This window comes from Phyllostomus discolor, chromosome 4, assembly GCF_004126475.2.
Source record: "Phyllostomus discolor isolate MPI-MPIP mPhyDis1 chromosome 4, mPhyDis1.pri.v3, whole genome shotgun sequence".
In the NCBI taxonomy this organism is placed as follows: domain Eukaryota; kingdom Metazoa; phylum Chordata; class Mammalia; order Chiroptera; family Phyllostomidae; genus Phyllostomus; species Phyllostomus discolor.
Window position 1 is genome coordinate 203,326,324 of NC_040906.2, and position 13,598 is coordinate 203,339,921.

A 13,598-nucleotide genomic window follows, 5' to 3' on the forward strand; every position below is an offset into this window, starting at 1 on the left:
CCGCGGCCATGAACTCTGTCCCGCTGAACCTGATTCAGCTGCAGCAGGGGTTCCCGGCGGCCGGCCTCGAATGCAACAAGGGGCCAGGGGGTCTCTGGGGGGGGAAGATGCCTTGAAAAGGCCGTCCACCTGTGAGCAGAGTGTCCCGGGCCTCCGTGAATACACTGGATGTGCATTTCCCTTCTTCTTGCTAAAGGATAGCTTTACTAAAAATAGCTTTAAGAGGGACTTCAGGACACCAATGTAGCAGGACACGGGAATGAGGCAAGTGGCTGCGGGTTTGGGAAATTTGCTTCCCCGGACTCGTGTGTTCGGTTTGTCGCAGGCCCCAGCCCCGTGGCCCACGTCGTTCCCGATGGCGAAGGCGTTTGGATCGATCAGTACAAAGCATGCCCCCTATTCGTGCCTCCCAGTTCTTAGTCCTTCCTTTCCATCACAGCAGCTGTATTTGGCGTCAGGCTCTTTAAGTCAGAAGCCTCCTTACAAAGACGTTCCTCTAGGTGTGACATAAAGACACGAGGGCGTCTGAAGTGTCTGGGACAGTGAGTCCCGAGGGCAGTGCCACCCCAGGTGTGAGGGCAGGGGATGCTGGCCTTGGCGGCACGCCTCCCTGCCACTAAACCAGGGTGGAGGCAGAAGATCAGGGAGGGACAGTGGGGGGGGGGGGGGCAGGCAGACGCAGGGCCAGACACCCGGAGACACTCTTTTCCTCCCCGTAAAGGGGACGCTGGGAAGTGCAGTTCCGGCACTTTCTGGCCAGCCTCTGTGTGCTCCGCTGTAGACGGGGCTTCCGGAACTAGCCCTTTACCTCTCTCAGAGCTGCCCATTGGAGCTGCCCATTGGGCCCCTGCCAGTGGTGGGGCAGTTCTGGGCCTTGAGGTCCTCATACATGAAGACTCCACAGTTAATTTAGGATCATTTTCATGTTTTAGAAGAAAATTGTGAAAGCCCTGTAGGGTGGGATCCTGGTTCAGCCTGTGACGTGGCCCTGAGGGGGGCTTTGTGCGGGGGTGTCAGGCAGCCTCACTGCCCTCCGTCCCCCCACGGTCATCACAGCACGAACAACCCGAACATCCGTTGATGGGTGAATGGATTTTAAACACGTGGTAGACACCTGGGATGGGTGTTGCTCAGCCACGGAAAAGAAGGAAGGCCCGTCATACACAGCCACATGGACGAACCTGAAGCACATCACACTGAGTGCAATGCACCAGACCTGGAGGGACTAGCACTACATGAGACCACGTGTGCGAGGAATCTAAGCTAGTCATGCGCCCCCCGGAGGCAGAGAGGACAAGGTGGTCACCGGGGGCCAGGAGGAGGGCGACCTGGAGAGTTGCTGTTCACTGGGCATCTGGTTTCAGTTACACGTGGTGACTGCGCTCCGGAGACCTGCCACTCCTCATGGCGCCTGCAGTTCCCAGCGCGGTGCCGTGCCCGTGACAGTTTGCTAAGAGTGTGGATCTCCTGTTAAGTGTTCTCGCCACAATTTTTAAAAAGGTAGAGTAAGGCCTGGTTGGGTGGGCGGCTCAGTTGGCTGGGCATCGTCCCGTACACCAGAAGGTTGCAGGTTTGACCCCCAGTCAGGGAGCATACCTAGGTCCCATGTTCGATCCCTGGTCGGGGAGTATGTGGTAAGCAACAGAAGGACATTTCTCTTTCTTTCTCTCCGCCCCCCCCCCCACCCCTGCTTCTTCTCTCCCTCCCTTCCTCTTTCTCTATAATCAGTAAGCATATCCTTGGGTGACAATTTAAAAAAAAAACAGAGCAAGACTAAAAAAAAAAAAGTAAAAGAAAGATATAATTCCCTCTAGATCCACAGCTGTACATCTTCTCTGAGCTTACTTACAGTTCTGGCCTCGTCGGCCTCCCCCGCCATGACTTTCCTGCTTTTCTCCCACCGGGTCAAGTTAGCTTCCTCCTGTGCATCTCGAATTCCCGCCCCCGTCACTTCCCAGTGCCCTCCTCAGCTCTGTGGTCCCCGCGTGGGCGGGCACGCCCTGGTCACCTTCTCTCTGCTTCTCCTGACTTCTTGCGTGCAGGGGTGCTCACCGCAGGCCCCGGATCCGGCCTCTGCTGTTACACGGGCAGCCGCAGCTTCTTTGAGGACGTCAACGGCCGAGTTCCCTCCGAGCCCTAAGCCTGTGTTATGTTCTGACTTGGAAGGCAGACTTCATGCTTCTCTCTCTTTGTTGTTGCCGCGCTGTCTTCTCCCACATCAGGGGAGAAAAGTGGGGCGGTCAGTCTCTTGTTCTCAGGGTTTTTACAGACGGGGTGCGGATTGCCAGGACTTTCTTTTTTTTTAAGATTTTATTTATTTATTTTTAGAGAGGGAAGGGAGGGAGAGAGAGAGAAACACCAATGTGTGGTTGCTGGGGGCCGTGGCCTGCAACCCAGGCATGTGCCCTGACTGGGAATCGAACCTGCGATGCCTGGTTCGCAGACTGCGCTCAATCCACTGAGCTACACCAGCCAGGCTGTCAGGACTTTCCATAACGGTCTGGCTCTTTGGAGTGAGGGGAAGGGGTTTCGTGTTCTCCGCCTTCTGAAGTTCTCTTTGAGAGCCTCTTTGGAGGATTGAGCCAATCCTTGCTTGGCTTCGTGGTGCAGTTCTCAGAACCAACAACTTCCGTGTTGACAATCTCCCCCTGAGCAACCTGGACAAGATGACGAGGCACCGAGTGCCCAGCGTGGTGCCCCCCAGCCCTGCCCTGCTCTGGCCAGTCTCCCCCACTTTGGGGGGTGCCCACGGTGAGGCGCTAGGCGTGTGCTGTTGCATGCAGATATGGTGGTGATTTCACTTGTTCAGCTGTGACCCTCGGACAACCCTGAAGAGGAAGGTGGTCCTGTTTCATGTCCAAGGAAACTTCCCGAAAGCCCAGGTGAAGACACCTGAGCTGGGGAGCAGTGTCCTGGCCTGAGCCGTTCCTGCGTCAGCCGAGATCGAGGAGGCAGGTGCACGCACGTTCCATGCCGGAGCCCTGGCGAGTGGACGGGCAGACTGCACCCGGGCGTGGGAGAGGGCTGCCCGCCGGGGCGCTCGTCGGGAGGGGCTGCGCGTGGAGAGGGGAGACCCGGGGAAATAAGACAAGAGGGAACGTCACCGCCTGCTGGTTCTCTCGTCTCTCAGCGTTTGGAACCTGGCGCCCATAGGGGTGCTGACCGCTGACGGTGGTCTCTCGCCCCCGCAGCCCTGCTCACACGCTTGTGCGTCGAGAGCGAGGCTGAACTAAACCGCCCCACGCCCCCAGCACCGCCTCCCCAGGGGAAGTCGTTACTGACCCTGGAGGGAGAGTCGTCCCCAGTGAAAACAGACCTCCGGAGCCTGACCGCCCAAGACCACCAAGTCACGAGGGAGCCGGAGCGAACCAGGTGGAGAGGTGTGTGGCCACCCTCCACGGGTCCGGCCGTAACCAGACGGGGGCCACCCTCCGGCTCAGAGGAGCCGTTGGCTCCCAGCTTGGTCAGCATTGGACTGAAACTGCCCGAGATGTCCCGACCCCAGTGCGCCCAGTGAGCCACCGAGTTTCGTGGTGCTTTATTAAACAGTAATAGGTCATTCAAATAGACAAAAAAGACAGTGTGATTATTTTTCATAAACCCTCATTTACAATAAGAGGAAACCAATTGTGAATTTGGACAAATGATAGTGTTACATACATTCACACTAAAATCTACTTCATAAGTTATAGGCATTTGAGGATAAATAATCCTTAAATCGGCCGATAATATTTATCGAACACCACTGTGTACAAAACTGAAAAGGACGATTTAACGGTTCGGTGGTCTGAGTGGACTGTATGTAGTCACGGGAGTAGAAAGGGTAAAGAAATGAATTGTTTTAAAAGTGAAGGGAATGATTCAGCACATGTAGTTAAGGACAAAGGTACGCCAGTACGGGCGTTAAAGCACACGCACAAACTGAACATTCCGGGTTGCAGCCCTCTCAAGAGCAGGCAACTATTCAACTTCTAGAAGCTTTAGAACTTCCAGATGGTAGAGGGATTGTTAACCTATATTTGTAATGGTGAATTTTTAAGTAAGAACTGCATTTCTATTACTGATTTAAAAAATATTTGATAAGTCCAATTTTCAAAGTTTTACCAGTAGTGGCACGTTTAGACTCAGTAGATAAAGCTGGGGGTGGTGCTGGGGGTGGGACAAAGCTCTGGCAACATCCGTCGGCTGGAGAACTATTTTACCTGTAAGAGCGTGTCAGTCTCAGGTGGCCACCTTCACCTAGAAGGGACTTCTTGGCGTGGGAGGGATGTGGTCTCGGTATGAATGACAGGAGGCAGGAGGTCAAAGGCAAAGCCATTCGGGAAGTGAGTCCCACGCGCCCAGCACTCGACTGTGACCTGTCCTCCCGCCCCCGGTGCAGCAGGCCAGTGCGCTGCCCTCTCTGATGGGGGGCATCGGGGAACCTGGACCTGTACGGGTGTGGGTGACCGGGGCCTCACACCACGCTACCAGCCATAGCCCTGCACCCAAATGGTGTCACTCAACGGCGTTTCTGGGCCGCTGTGCCCTGGATACCCCTCCGATCGCTTTGTGAAGGAAGCTAGATGCGCGTGGGAGAAGCGTATGGGACGGCCATCTGGAAGTCCAAGGACGTCCCCTCAGGCGGGATAAGCCAGGTTGCGCTGTGGTCACAGACAACTGCAATATGTTAGTGAGTTAGGACGACAGAAGGTTGTGTCTTGCTCCAGCTCCACGGCCACCGATGTCAGCTGCAGTTCTGCTCGAAGCTCCTCTCTGGGACCCAGGCTGATGGAGCGACAGTGCCTGCAAGTGTTGGCAGCCCTGTGGCCAGGGGAGAGCTCTGCAGGGTCCTGGCAGCCATTAGATGCTCTGGCGGGAAGTGGCACACGGTACTGCCGCTCGCAACTCATTGGCCAGGACTGTTTGCATGGCTCCACCCGGCACCCCCCCCGCACCCCCCTCCTGCCACAGCCCTCCCAGGTGCCTGTAAGTTGCAGGGGAGGGGCTGGAAGTGCCTGGCAGACAGCTCTGAGGTCTCTCGCAGGCACCTCAAATTACCCCTCCCCACCCTCTTCCTCACTGTGAGTTACACCAGGGACGAGACCCAGAACCCACTCAGGGAGCGGTCTGACCGTGGGCATGTCACTTCTGTAAACACGGAGACTCACATTACTTCGAAGTGTGTTGTCGTGAGGATTGCAGTGCCTGGCACATAGTAGGTGTTCAGTAAATGATAACTTTTGAGGTGCTATCTTATGAAAAGTTACGGTTTCTAAACAGCCACACCAAAAAAACCAAAACCAAACCAAACCCAAAAACCCCACAGTATTCCACTCTCTTCCAATTCTGTTTTCCAGAGATCAGCCAGTGTCTGGGATTCTATTCTAAGGCCGGAAAATCGATTCATTTTAAAATGCCATTCTATTATACACACATTTGGAAAACTGGGAGGAACCAAAATTAGATGTCCAGCCGTAGAGGAATGATTAAGTAAATAATGGCATATTGATCTTATGAAATGTTATACAGCATCAAAATAACAAGGGAGATTATATAACAACGTGAAAAATGCCCAAGGTAGCGCACTGATGAGAAGCGTGTTAGAAAGTTCTAGATGTTTGCTGATCACGAGTGTGTTCGATAAGTGCAGTTGAAAAACCACTGGAAATAAAAACGCACAAAAAATGGGAGGTGTGTTAGAGTTGTAGAATAAAGAATGTCCTTCACTGTTACTTACATAGTTTTAAAAACTCTTATTTTACAGATAGGAAAACTTTGGAGAAATACCTTTAGGTAAAGGCCTTCATTTATTTATGCATGAGAAACTATCAAGAAATTTTAAAGTTAGGTACATTAATACCATGGTTGACGTAGGTAAAAACGCTGCGAGATCACGTCTGGTTTCTGAACCCAGAAACTGGAAGAAACTGGGTCGGAGAGAACATGAAACGTTTTTAAAAAGCAAAAATGATAGAGTAGGTTTGGCAGCGAAGTGCACACACACATGTACGATGACTTTTTCCAAACGTGAAGGGGCCTACGAAGTTTTGCAACGTGAAAAGTTCTTTAGGCGTAGAAAGCTCTTCAGATGTGGCATGGCCGGCCCAGAGAGCCGGGTGGGCAGCCGGCCACTCCTTTGGGAGTTACTGGGGGGGGGTTGGGGGTGGTCACCACGTCAGTCTCCCGCAGAGACATGGAGGCCGTGTGTGTGGGAAGTGGGCCTCTGTCACTTCTATAATTCTGGGGTCTGTCCCAGTGCCTGACACCGTCTTCAGGGTCTCTCCCAGGGCCAATTTCAAACTCCAGTTCCTGTGTCTCTCCCCCAGGATTTTGATTCAGAGGTCTGGAGTGGGGCCCAGGAATCCGCTTTTAGCCTCTCGCCTTGAGTGGGACAGGCCTTTGTCGCTGGCAGGAAGACCTTCCAAGGTGTGTCTGTGACATGAACAGACTAACGAGGCTGGAGAAGAATTTAGCTTTAAATGCTTGCATAGCTCTCATTCCCCTAGTGATCTCTGTGTCTGCTGGACTTCTGCCCTCCCCCCGGCCTCCCCGTCCTAGGCCCCCTGCCCCGCCCCCACCTACCCCGCCAACACACCTGCTTCTCCCCGTGGGCTCCCCTGAGCCGGGATTTCCTCCGCACAGCGCCGGCTCCCCAGCCGGATCCCAGGCTCCGTGCAGGAGTGGCTTGCACTGGTTAATTCGTCTCCTGTGAGAAGGGGGAGATTATCACAGGAGGGAGCGATCTAAAGTTCAGAGTCGGAGGGCTCCAAAGAGCTGGGGACATGGCTGCCTTTGTGCAGAACAGTGAACCCGTTTTGCTGAGCACGGTGGTTGTGAGACGCCCGGGGAGAGAAGATGGTCTTGGAAGCCGGAGCGGAGGGAACGAAACACAAGTGTAATTGTTTCAGCCTTTGAAAACGCCCGCTCCGAGCCAGCTGTGTCGTTTTGTGGCCAAATCTCCATGATGCTCAGAGACCCCTGTGTCTCCGTCCCCTCATCTGTGCGGTGGGCCTTGGAGCGGGGCCTCCCTGCGGACCCCGGGACATGCTGTAGATGAAGCCCTCGGCGTGGCACCACTGTTTTCCTGATGAGCGAATGCACGTGGCACTCCTGCAGGGGGGACAGGGGGGAGCACTTCCCGCACTGCCCCGCCCCCTCTGCCACCAGCGGAGGGGCCTCCTGGTCAGCACTCCTGTCCACAACCGGGCAGTGGGACCTGAGGAGGCCCTGGTTTCTCTTGTGCGGCAGCCGGAGCCCCGTGGCTAGTGGTGGCCGACAGTGTGTCTGCAGCGTCCAGCTAAGGGACAGAAGCATGTGCCCCAGGACTGCTGACCTTCCCACCTGGAGCAGACCTGGGGAATTCATCCGGGCCTTGGAAGCACCGTGCCTTCCCCTGGGCGTGGGGAGTGGCTGTGGGGCCGAGGTGGGTCTTTGGGGGGGGGTTGGAGAGAGACACACACACACGTTTGACGGACAGCTCGTTTGTCCCCAGGACCGAGGGCTGCAGTTCCTGCTTGACCCAGTGACTCAGCGGTGTCGAGGCCTGATTCTGGGAGGGGAAAACAGTGTTTATGCCGGCATCCACATTTACTATGTGAATTTTTTGAAACATCAATCTAGACCTGGCTGGCGTAGCTCAGTGGATTGAGCGCCGTGGGCTGCGAACCAAAGTGTCCCAGGTTCGATTCCCAGTCAGGGTACATGCCTGGGTTGCAGGCCATAACCCCCAGCAACCGCACATTGATGTTCCTCTCTCTCTCTTTCTCCCCCGCTTCCCTCTCTAAAAATAAAAATAAATAAAATCTTTTTAAAAATATGATTTAAAAAATCAATCTAGAGGTGCTTTTTCTGCTTTCACCAGGTGGTACTTTTCCGTGAAAAGAAATTGGAAACACGTGTCCTAGCAGCATGGCATCTGAGAAACTTACTCCGGAAAAGTGATGCAGGGTCCAGCTGGGGAGGCACGTGTGTGTGGTCCTCGCAGGGGTGCACGGAGGGCAGCTTTGCTCCTGGAGGCAGACGAAGCCAGTACCAAGCTGACGCCTGATGGTGTCGTTCGGCTGTGCTGTGCTGGACCACATCTCGCTACGTGCCCCTGTCCTGAATAAAATGAAGACTTTGTAGTCACTGTGCTTTGGAAAGCAAAGATAGCCAGGTGAAGGGTGCTTTTGAAGCCATATGGCCCATTTTAAGAGTTGTGTTCACTTCTGATTTTTTAACACATTCCTGTGCATCCATAAATGTAGAAGCCCCTCAAGTTAAAGATAAAGTATGTATGATTTTAAACTTATCCTAAGAAAAAAGTCACTTGACTAAACAGTTCTTAGCAGGCATATATAGGGGCAAAGTTGGGTTACAACGAAGGTAAAATTGCAAATAGTGATTTGCAATTTTCTCTGTTTCCGGCCTATATGGAACCACAGCTCTGGGTGAAGTAGCTGTAATGTCTGTTTACGTTTAGGAAGTTGTAACGCTGTCTTTTGTCTCTAGGATCGTCGCCACTTATTTATGTTGCTGGAACAAAGAAGTGAGAAAGGCTTTTCCTCCTGTTTTCATTACTATCTTAGGAGTGTCATCATATTGCTGTATGGAGGCTCGTCACCTCCTTTTGACACAGGCAAAATAACCAGCGATTTCCTGTTGTGTTTTGACGCTGTGAGTTGCATCCTCGCAGACATCAATTAAATACCCTTTGCTGTTCAGTTCATGTATCTGCCTATTTAAATCAACTCAACTGTAACGCAGAGCTCCAGGGTAATTAAAACAGTGCGCTGCCACATCCTGGATTGATGAGAAGGTCCTAATTTAGGAGCGTATTCTCGAAGACCTTTGCATTAAACATGTGCTGGGGAGCCTGCGATATTTTAAGCCTCAGTCACTCCTTCTTGGAAGCAATCACGATTAAGAAGAGTTGGACAGTTACAGATTTTGCGTTGTGTGTTCCTGTAGCGTAGATGTAAGCTACGCCTGGGAGTAATAGAACGAACCCTCGCGAACCCGCCGTCTAGTCTGGAGTAGAGTTTGACCAGCGCGGCACTGCTCCTCTGATGGCAGCCTCGCACGTGCACACTCCTGCCTCTCCCCAGCGTTAACCACGACAGTCATTGTATTTCATGTTTCCACACAAGAAGGTGGATTCGGATGTCACTGACTATGGCTACCACCATAGCAATAATGTGTTAGTCATGCGTTGGTGGTGACGCTGGTGTGCAGTGTGTATAAGGTCCACACTGGTGTGCAGTGTGCATGAAGTCCGAGGTGGTGTGCAGTGTGCATGAAGTCCGTGCTGGTGTGCAGTGTGTATGAAGTCCGAGCTGGTGTGCAGTGGCACCCAGACCTTCACACTCACTCGCGCTGGGCTCACCCATAGCAGCTTCCAGCCCTGCAAGCTCCGTTCGTGGTCAGGGCCCTGTACGGGCGTACCTTTTATCTTGGTCACTGTATTTTTACTGTGCCGACTGCACCTTTAGATACACAGGCACTTATCCTCATGCCACAGTTGCCCAGAGTGTGCAGGACAGTGACGTGCTGTGTGGGTTTCCAGCCTCGGAGCCGTGGGCTGTGTCGCACGGCCAGGTGTGCAGAAGGCTGTGCCGTCTGAGTCTGCGTGCGTCACGCTGTGACGTTCACACAACAACGAGATCTCCCGGTGATGCCCTCCCCAGAACAGGTCCCCACCCTTAAGCGATGCGTGACTGCAATTCCCATCGTAAACCTTGGACTGGTCCACTGAATCACTGCTCATTTATTGCTCCATGAGGGCGGGGACCTTATCTTATTCAGTGCGCTGGTGCCAGCCCTTAGAACTGTGCCCGGTGCACAGTAGGTGCTCAGTGAATGCTAATTGACTGAATGTACGAAGGAGATGGCCACGAAGCATCTTCCCGCAGGGAGGTGACCTTCTGTCTCTGTAATGTTTACGTCTGTCCCGCAGCCTGCGATGAAGCCTTCGTCACACAGAGGGTGCTGGCCAGGGAGGGCACTGTGAAGAGGTGTCATGGAAACTGCTTTTTTGAGTGATGACTGTTACCTGTCCACCACATTATAGCCGGAGTCCCCAAATTGGGCCTCAGCGTACGCGTGGGCAGAGAAGGTTTGCATTCAGAGAATGACTCTCCATGAGTTGTTCAAGCCAGGCAGGCTTATTTGTCGTAACCTTCCCATGCCTGGCCTGTACCTTCCCATCGATACTACTTCACAAAGACAAGACTCAGAAAAAAGTGCTTCGTGGTCTGATCTTCCTCAAATTCTGGGAGCTGAAGTTTTCTGGGAAATTATGCAAAAATTCAGACTTGGCCTCTGATAGAAGCCAGTTGGAAATGTGTGGTTCGAATGCCAGAGTAGAGTGAGGACAAGTGTGTAGAACATTCTAAATGCCTGTATTTCACTTGCTGTTTCTCCCTTAAGATGATCTACGTTAAGTTCAAGCCAATCAACACCCCCTTCGCAGCCCCTCGGCTGCCCGGCCTCATGGTCCGGATCGTTGCTCTGGGCACGACCAGTCCTCTGGGTCCTCAGGTCAGGATGTGATGGCCTCTGATGACCCCCCGAGCTCATCCAGCCAGATGAGCTAGTCCCGGCGTGCTGACTGCTTTTATACTCATGCTTCTGTCTCTGGGCAGCCGAGTGTCTTGCCCGGCTCACCCGCCTGCAGGGAAATACAGTGTGGTCGCACAGAACCAAAGAAACCTGCCCCCTCAGCCCTTCTGTAATCCACTCATTGTGAGACAGATTGCTTTTCTCTCTGCCGACGCTCCGTAAACGTTTCTGTGTGAGGTTACGCACAACACAGCAGCGCTTCTAATGCACGGCATCCGACTGGCAGCCTCGAGGGGTGGGGCACTTTCTGTCCGGGAAGTTCATCTTTATGGGAGCTCCCCTCACCATTGGATGAAATGCACTCTTGGAGCTTATTTTTCTTCTTAACTGGTGACTTGTTTGCTTGTGATATGAAATCACAGCGGGAGAACAGCAGGGTGAAGGAGCATAGTAGGTTCACAGTGATGATGACGATGGGCCTCCTTGGCAGTACAACCCTTCCACTATGTCATGGTCATTGCCAGCTCATGCCTAGAGCCCCCGCTGCTAGGAGCGCAACCATTGGTGTTCCTGCGAGATGGCGTACGGCAGTGGTTCAGGCAGTGGGCCTGTGGGGAGAGCCCTCGGCACCCTTCCCCCCTCTGTGTGTGCATGTGTGTGTGCGCGCGTGTGTGGTGCACGCTCACTGCATGAAGAGGCCAGGCTTCTCTATTCGGGGGGACGGTAAGCTGCCTGACCTACCCTTCTCTATGCTTACTTTTATTGGTCATCTGCTAACGTCTTTCCGTGTGACGAAAAATACAAAGGCATCCACGGACTTCGGGGTACACACCCAAGGTGAACAAAGCTGGGGTCAGAAACCCTCCCTCTCTTTGACAATTCCTGACTGCGTTATAATTAGGGATATTATAGATGATAGAAATGGGTGGGCAGATTTGCTTCATTTTAACATAATACAGATGTTGGAATTGGAGACTCTTGGACCTAGGAATGAATCTGAAGCCCTAACTCCATACTCATTCTCCCTGCGGAGGTTTGGGCCTGGGGCAGAGCCCCGGGGGCAGGGGCGGGAGTGGGGTGCCTGGAGTGTTGCAGTGACCAGGTCCCCCGCCATCTGGGTGGGGAGGGGCTTCCCTTTCTCCGAAACACCCCCGACCCACCCTCGGGAAGCAGCCTTGTTTGGGGAGAGGTTTCCGGGAGGAAGTGTAGGAGCAAGAAAGTTTGGAATATAATTTCCCTTCTCCTGCTGGTATCTTTCCTTTTATTAAAAATTTTCCTTTCTAAGCCTCAGCCAAGACATTATGTCTTCAGATTCCCCCATTTGTTTATGTGGTAGGTTTTGTCTCTGTTTTTATTCTGGCTTTCTGGCTCTCCCTGGCCCGTTCTGGACCGAAAAGCATGCTTTTCCACACTGATCTTGCGTCGCTGGCAGAAATGTGCAGAGCTCTGGTGACCGAATTTTAAAAGCTGAGCCTTTAAAAAATATATTTAAAAAATCCACCTGTCTCTCCCCTGTTCCTGATTTTTTTCATTTGGGCCCCTAGGAAAGGGGGTGACCATCTTTGTGTACCGGTCAGTGAGTGGTGTTCGTCGTCAGCTGCTTCCCATGACGTGAGGGGCCCTCGGTGTCCGTGGGGCTGACCTCAGGGTGTGTGCTGGTGTCTCTGAGAGAAGCAGAGCCCGCTCGTGTGTGAGGGCCATCACGCTGTTACAGCCCATGATGTCACGCAGCGTGTCCCCTCCGCCTGGCCACGTGATGACGCTCCACTGTCACCCGAGTATGCCACAGCCTGGTTGAACTTGCCTGGCCGGGCGTCTCCCACCTGCGTCATCCCGGGCAGCCGGCCAGTTCTAGTCCGCACATCCTCACGCGAAGGGGAGGCGGCGGCCGAGACGAATGTGCCGTTCCTTCCACCTCTGCATTTCCGCAGCTCCGATTCTTGCCCTTGGGAGCGTGTTTGAATTCTCCAAGTCAGATCTGAGGTCCTTTATACATGTGTCTGTTGCTGGTGAAAATGAGTTCTGACGGCGTCACGAGAAAGGGATCTCAGAGGGCACACACATGGGGGGAAGTGTAAATGCGGGGGCGGGGTTTATGGGGGTGAAGGGAAGTGGTACACCCCCAGGGATGCAGAGGGCAGGTTGGCTCTGGAGGCAACTCTGAGATCCTTGATAATCCCCCTTGTGTTGTCTTGGTTTCAGGAACAAACTGGTCATCATTCGAACAATCCAACCTACTTGATGCGTCTTTACCAGACTTGCGCCGGGCCCTCCCCTGAGCTAGTCCCTTTCCTGGACCATCTGGGGTTCCGCGCCCTCATCCAATCTGATTCTTTTCCCGGGTTTTCTCAGGCTAGACTCCGCCCCTTTACGCCACCACCTTGACTCTTACGGTGCGGTGCGTGCGCTCAGTAGAGGGATTTCCCCCGCCCTCCCCTCTCTGTCTCCTGTCCACCATTAGCCGTTCTTGCAGCCTTGAACCTCAGTTTCTTTGCAAAACTGTGAGAATTAAAGGAAATGCAAAATAAGTGGAAAAGTAGTATCAGCTCGTAGTTACTGGGTCTTTACTCCGTGCCTTTGCGGACCGTTGTGCCGTCTGATCCTCGCAGCACCGTGCGGTGCTTAGTTAGCATCACAGTGCACAGACCCCGCCTCGTCTGAGTTTGTGAGTGGTGGAGCTCAGCTGGGGCCCCAGGTCACGGCACTGAACCTCTGCGCTCACTGCCTTCGAGCGGCGTGGGGCCTGGTGCCCAGCTGGGAGTCAGAAGTTTATCAATGTGATTCTGGTTTTTGTTACCAATTGGCAGGGGTCTGAGAGCCAGGCAGGAGCAACAGGGAGATGGCGGAAGCCGGGCTAGCAGTCTCCTGACCGCCAGCCAAGTGTTTGTCTCTCTCGCCAGGCCCCCTCCCACCCCCCAGGCGGGTGCACCAGAGCTGCTTTCTCTACGGGCTCAGCCAGGTCTCCTCCCCACCCAGCAGCAAGATGCCCGGGGAGCCAGGAGCCACATGCTGGCTGGGCTGCCGTCCCTCTGCTTCCTGGTGGAAGTGGACGCTTCCTCCCCAGTTCAACCCACAGG

At 53.7% G+C, this 13,598-nt stretch overlaps 1 protein-coding gene across 3 annotated transcripts in view; it reads left to right on the top strand.

Moving 5' to 3' along the window:
• The window catches only part of ZDHHC14 (zinc finger DHHC-type palmitoyltransferase 14), a 218,612-nt gene that overhangs the window by 66,255 nt on the left and 138,759 nt on the right, over positions 1-13,598 (top strand). The gene's annotated exons all lie outside the window — the stretch shown is intronic.